General features: G+C 48.6%; 1 protein-coding gene across 3 annotated transcripts in view; it reads left to right on the top strand.

The window, feature by feature from the left end:
- Positions 1–214: 214 nt before the first annotated feature.
- ALLC (allantoicase) overlaps positions 215–6,345 on the top strand; it is a 43,641-nt gene continuing 37,510 nt past the window's right edge. For 2 of the 3 annotated variants that reach the window (XM_065527466.2, XM_045369858.3), the window contains exon 1: positions 1,928–2,059. The gene's annotated coding sequence lies outside the window, so the exon portion shown is untranslated. Of the gene's footprint in view, positions 310–1,927; positions 2,060–6,345 lie in introns of those variants that run through there. The other variant, XM_045369857.3, reaches the window with a different exon arrangement.

The following is a 6,345-nucleotide window of genomic DNA, read 5'->3' as shown; positions in this document are numbered from 1 at the left end:
CGGAGGCAGCTTTGTTAGGGGCAGGGAAGGGCCCTGGGACCAGCAGGGACCAAGCCTGGCTTCGGGCCGTGTGCGAGTGTTTTGCAAAGGCCTGCTTAACTTCTCCAGTTAGGGACTGCTCCTCCTCTTACTTCCATCTCCCTGCAACCCTTGTGACATCATACAGGCACAGCCAATCTCTGGAAAGTTCCGTCTCTACCTCAGGCCTCTATACATTCTCTCTGAGCTGGCACTCAAGCACTATGGGACCTTGGCTGGCTTCTGGGGAGCAAGAGATCCATTTCTGAATACTGGATTTCTGACTCCTGGGTGAGTTGGAGTGTGGTTTTAAATACCTTGCTATCTTTAAGGTTGGCTTTGCCAAAAGAATAGGGTGACAGAGATGAATTTCAGTAATGCAATGAATGTTCGACACTTGGAAGGCGACAGAGGGTAGATGGTGGCAGATACCACTTTGTGCTGTCGAACTGTGTTGGTATCGGGTGTGGCACGAACACCCGGAGGGGCCCAGGGGCAGGTCAGGCTTCTGGGCCCCAGTCTCTGCTCTGCTTGGTTTCAAATCATGTGACTTTGGTCTTTTTTTAAAAAAAATCTAAAGAGGCTGGGCACGGTGGCTCATGCCTGTAATCCCAGCACTTTGGGAGGCTGAGGTGGGTGGATTGCTTGAGTTGAGGAGTTTGAGACCAACCTGGGCAACAAAAACACAAAAGTAGCCAGGCATGGTGGTGCGTGCCTGTGCTCCCAGCTACTTGGGAGGCTGATGTGGGAGAATTGCTTGAGCCCAGGATGGGGTTGGGGTGGAGGTTGCAATGAGCCAAGATCACGCCACTGTACTCCAGCCTGGATGACAGAGTGAGACCCTGTCTCAAAAAAAAAAAAAAAAAAAAAAAAAATCTAAAGAACTAAGGCCATGGTGAAGTAAACCTATATTCAAAAGAAGAGTCACAACGTGGAACTAAATGTAAACATATACCAACAGTTGGTGGTGGCCAGGGGTCTTGTGCTGTTGACCTCGGGCTGCTCAGAGTCCCTGCTCAAGCTCACTCTAGTTTTGTCCCAAACTTGAACAAACCGCTTCTATTATTTCACCATAAATCTCATACTTTTGGCCAAAGGCTTCTTCGGAACTTATCGACAGTGATGACAAAGTCTCTGAAGGTTTTCTTCTTTACGAGGGAGTGACTCTGCCATCAGCACAGCCTTCCCTGCTTGTCAGAGGAAGGGCTCTGTTTCCTGTGCTTCCTAGACTTGCCTGGTCATGCCTTTTCTTATTTTAAGGCTAATCCCAAAGGAAAAAACAGTGTGAGCACGACTTGACTGCATGAAATTTCATGATTCTGTTTTAGACAGTCACTGCCTCCTCGCCTTGCTGTAACTCATGATAACGCTCCTCATTTGCGGTGATTAAGTTGAAATTTGCAGGCAAAGCTTTAGCATGTTCCTCAAACATCAGAGCTGACCCTGGGTCTGGTCTCAGCCACAGCAGAAAATGTATTTAAGGGCTCCCTTGAGCAGGCAATGGGAGGGGTTGTAGCAGTGGGCTCAGCAGCAGCTGCCACAGGCCATCTGAGCGCTGTGAGCTGGTGAGCTGGTGGCCTCAGCTGAGGTTGCATGGCTCCCTCCTTTCTTGCCTAGACCTTGGCTATTTTATGAACAGAAACGGCAGAAATGTCACGGCCCTTTTCATAGCAGACACTGGTTGGGCCTGTGCTGTGGCCTGGAGGCCTCTATGGTTTGGATGTTTGTCCCCCAAAACCTCATGGTGAAATCTGATCCCCCATATTGGAGGTGGGGCCCAGTGGGAGGAGTCTGGGTCATGGGGGCGGATCCCTCGTGAATAGCTTGGTGCCCTTCTGGAGGTGTTGAGACGGTGCTTGCTCTGTTAGTCCGGTGAGAGCTGCTTGTTAGGAAGAGCCTGGCGCCCTGTCCCACGCTTCCTCTCCTGCCCTGTGGTGTCTGCAGGCCGGCTCCCCTCACCTCCCACCACGAGTGGAAGCAGCCTGAGGCCCTCGCTGGAAGCATACACTAGTGCCGTGCTGTCGGTACAGCCTGCAGAACCGTAAGCCAAGAAAACCCGTTTTCTTTGTGAGTTGTCCAGCCTCAGGCATTCCTTCACAGCAACACAAATAGGCTAAGACACTGGGAGAACACAGATAAATTTTGCAATATTTGGGGAGATGAAGCTGCCTTTACTGTTGTTATAAATAAAGTTTCAGTGCCGCAAAAGAAACAGCACTTGAATATAATTTTTTTTTTTCTTCTCAGCGAGACAATGTACTTCTATAGAAGGGTGTGCCCTCACAGATGGAGCAGTGGTGAGCGCACACCTGGACAAGGGAGGGGAAGGGGTTCTTACTCCTGATCACGTGGCCCCTGCTGCTGTGGGATTCCCCTGTTGGCTAGGGTTAGACAGCACAGGCTAAACTAATTCTGACTGGCTAATTTAAAGAGAGTGATGGGGTGAGTGGCTTGGTGGGATAAATGGTTATGGCAGAGCAGGAAATCGGAATGAGTCAGGGTGGAGAATGAGTCGGGGCCGAGCAGGTGATCAAAAAAGTTGCTTTAGGAGGAAGTTAAGTTTAAAAGTAGAAGGCAAAGAATTGAACATACTGACATATTGATTCTTTGAAGAGAAATTTAGAACTCATATCAACACTGGTTTTTTTCCCATAATACAGTGAGAGGGCCTGTGGATTCAGACAGCACAGGCCTGGGGTCCAACTCATCTGCATTCACAGCCCGTCCCGCTCCCTGTTCATTAGCTGAATGCCGCTGGGCGAGAGCCTCCGCCCCGTCTCTGAGCTTCTTAGCAATGGGTATAATCGTGTGCGACTCGAAGGCTTGGAGTACGGGAGACACCAGAACAAATACGGAGCTATAGAGTTGATGCTTAGAGACATCAGTTCTCTTCCTTCTGCTCCTGGCTCATAGTACACATGTTTTGAAAACCATGCCAGGGATCTGACCTTAACACACCCAAGCATTTAGCTGCAGGGTCATTGGCAGAAAAGCCTCAAGCGGGGATTCAGAGAAGGCTTTAATTAAACTTGGCCTGTGGGGGCTGCTGCCTGGGCTGGATCTGCTGTGAAACAAGAGCAGTTTGATGTTACTAGGAGAAATGCTTGGGGCCCAGGGCCATCTGCTGGAGGGAAAAGAATGGGTGTTTCCAGAGAAACAGACCAGCACGGGGGCTCTTCCCTGGGATTCGGGTTACGTGTCCTGGGCTTGTGAACCGGGCACAAAAGATGTTGCAAGTCTTTGCTTTGGGAAGCTGTCAAGGGTCATTGCCCCCTGAGCCCAAACCTCTTAGCACCTCCCCGACCACGCCTTTCACTTTGGTAGTGTCGATAGCTCTTCTTGGTTGTTGAGAAGTTTGGACGAAAAGCTTCAGGTGTGTGTTATAGTTTCATGTTGCTGTTATTACAGGTCCTTAGCGTCTTACAGAATGCAGATTTCTGATCTCATGGTCTCTCTGGCAGACCTCCAGGTAGGCTCATTGGATCCCTCTGCTCCGGGTTTCATGAGGCTGAAATCAAAATACAGTGGGCTGAGTTCCCCCCAGAGGCTCTGGGAGCATCCTCATCGGCCTTGCTGGGGTTGTGGGCAGAATCCAGCTCCCCGAGGTTCCCTGTCCTTGCTGGCAGCGGGAGGACCCACCCTGACCTCCCAAGGCCTCTCTTACATCTCTGCCCATGAGCCCTGAGCTTCAGAGCGCGGCCATGATGTGGCTTCTCTCTTTCGAAGCCTGATTCATAGTCAGACTTGGGCTCTTTCTGACTTCCCTTTCTGCTCCACGGTTCTCTGTTTCCAGCCAGAGAAAGTCACCTGCTTTTAAGGCGTTGTGTGATGACGCTGGGCCCACCCAGATCACCCAGAATTACCCAGGCCCATCTTAGCATCTGTGGCTTCACTGTGTCTGCAAATTCTGCTTTGCATATATGGCGAGAAATACACAGGTCTCAGGATTAGGGAGCGCGATTCCGGAGCACATCCTGCTCACCACGGGCGGAAGTGTTCACTCCAAGGCCCTGCACGCAGGTTATTTGCAATCAGCACATTCCTAGTCGCAAGTCGATGCTTTAGGAATTAATGGCTGATGAGATGTAGGGACTGATTTCAAGGCACCACCTGCAGCAGAACCTATGTTACAGCACGAAGAACCCCTGATATTCTTTATATATATATATTTTTTATTTTACAAATGTATTGGGCACATGTGAAAGTGTGTTATGTGTGTATGATGGATGGTGATCAGCCCAGGGCATTTAGGGTGTGCCTTACCTGAGTACAATCCATTCTTGTAGCTTGCAGTTACCCTACTCTTGAAAGAGAATAGTTCATGACACATAAAACTGATATGAAATCCAAATTTCAGTGTCCATAAATAAAGTTTCGCTGGAACACAGCCGCCCTTGTTCACTTATGTAACGTCTGAAGCTGCTTTGTGCTGCAGTGGCGAGGGGATGTAGACCTGCAAAGCGTTTATTACCGGGGGGCCTGGCAAGGCTGCAACTCCCAGTGTGGTGGAAGAGCACTAGCTTCGGAGTCAGAGGAAGACATGAGTTCACTTTCTGTGGGGAGTATGGAAACATGGTGCCTACACTGTAAGGTGGTTTTAGAGGCAGAAATACCATCGTACCCAGCAATCCCATTACTGTGTATATACCCAAAGGCATATAAATCATTCTATTATAAAGACACATGCAGACACCTGTTCACTGCAGTACTATCCATGATAGCAAAAACATAGAACCAACCTAAATGCTCATCAGTGATAGACGGATAAAGAAAACATGGTACATATACACCATGGAATACTACGCAGCCATAAAAAGAACGAGATCATGTCCTTTGTAGGAACATGAATGGAGCTGGAAGCCATTATCCTCAGCAAACTAACACAGGAACAGAAAACCAAACACTGCCTGTTCTCACTTATAAGTGGGAGCCGAACAAGAGCACATGGTCATGTTACGGGGAACACCACACGCTGGGGCCTGTCGGAGGATGGGAGGAGGGAGAGCAACAGGAAGAATAGCTAATGGGTGCTGGGCTTAATACCTAGGTGATGGGATGATTGTCATGTGTGTCCGTGTGAAGAGACCACCAAACAGGCTTTGGGTGAGCAATAAAGCTTTTTAATCACCTGGGTGCAGGCGGGCTGAGTCCGAAGAGAGAGTCAGCGAAGGGAGATGTGGGTGGGGCCGTTTTACAGGAGTTGGGTAGGTAAAGGAAAATTCCAGTCAAAGGGGGGTTGTTCTCTGGCGGGCAGGAGTGGAGGTCACAAGGTGCTCAGTGCGGGAACTTTTTGAGCCAGGATGAGCCTGGCACAAGATAATGTTATCGCTTAAGGCAAGGACCGGCCATTTTCACTTCTTTTGTGGTGATGTCATCAGTTAAGGCGGGGCAGGGCATTTTCACTTCGTTTGTGATTCTTCAGTTATTTCAGGCCATCTGGGCATATACGATGGCTTGACTTGGGCTCAGAGGCCTGACAATGACCTGTGCAGCAAACCACCATGGCACATGTTTACCTATGGAACAAACCTGCACACCCTGCACATGTACCCCTGAACTTAAAATAAAAGTTGGAAAAAAAGACTATGTCAGAAACAATATCTGCCTGGCGCAGGTGGGTCGTCAATGGTAATTAGCCCAATAGATGGTTTTACAGTGTGATTGAGGGTTTCCTACTTTGATGAATGGCTATTGAAGATTTCTAGGATTACTGCTAAAAATTGGTGTTACTTCTAAGGTCATTAATAAGAAAGGATATTGAAATAATGGATCCTTTTCTATAACATGCACAAGGATATGCTTTGTAAAACCACACACCTGCGCTGTCTGATAGAACTTTCTGTAATGATGGAAAATCTCTTCTGTGCCGTTCAGTACAGTGGCCATCAGCCACATGTAACTTCCTAGCATGTCAAATGTGGCTCACATGACTGAAAGAACTGGATTTTGAATGTCATTAGATTTAAATTTAAATACCACGTATGGCAAGTGGTTCCTGTGTCAGTGTGACCAGGGAACACATAGACAACCACTGCCGGCACCAAACCGCGTGAGGCTCGTGCCCAGCACCGCGTGGTGGGGCATCTCTCTTAGTTAAAGGTCTGTCTTTTTTGCCTAAAGACAAAGTAGTAGAAAAGGATATGAGTGGCTGCAGAGCAAACGGTGGCTGAATTTTATACCCCTGCCACCACTTTGCCACCCTGCAGCTTCTATTAAATGGAGGCAGTTTATTCAACCGGAGGTGAATGTGCCTTTGAAACTTATCTCTATGGTGCCTCCTCTGCAGGATTTTACAAGGGTCTGTTTGTGTTGCTTTTATCTCAAGGT

The sequence above is a fragment of the Macaca fascicularis genome, chromosome 13 (assembly GCF_037993035.2).
Source record: "Macaca fascicularis isolate 582-1 chromosome 13, T2T-MFA8v1.1".
NCBI classification, from domain to species: Eukaryota; Metazoa; Chordata; class Mammalia; order Primates; family Cercopithecidae; genus Macaca; species Macaca fascicularis.
This window is presented reverse-complemented; position numbering and strand designations above follow the sequence as displayed.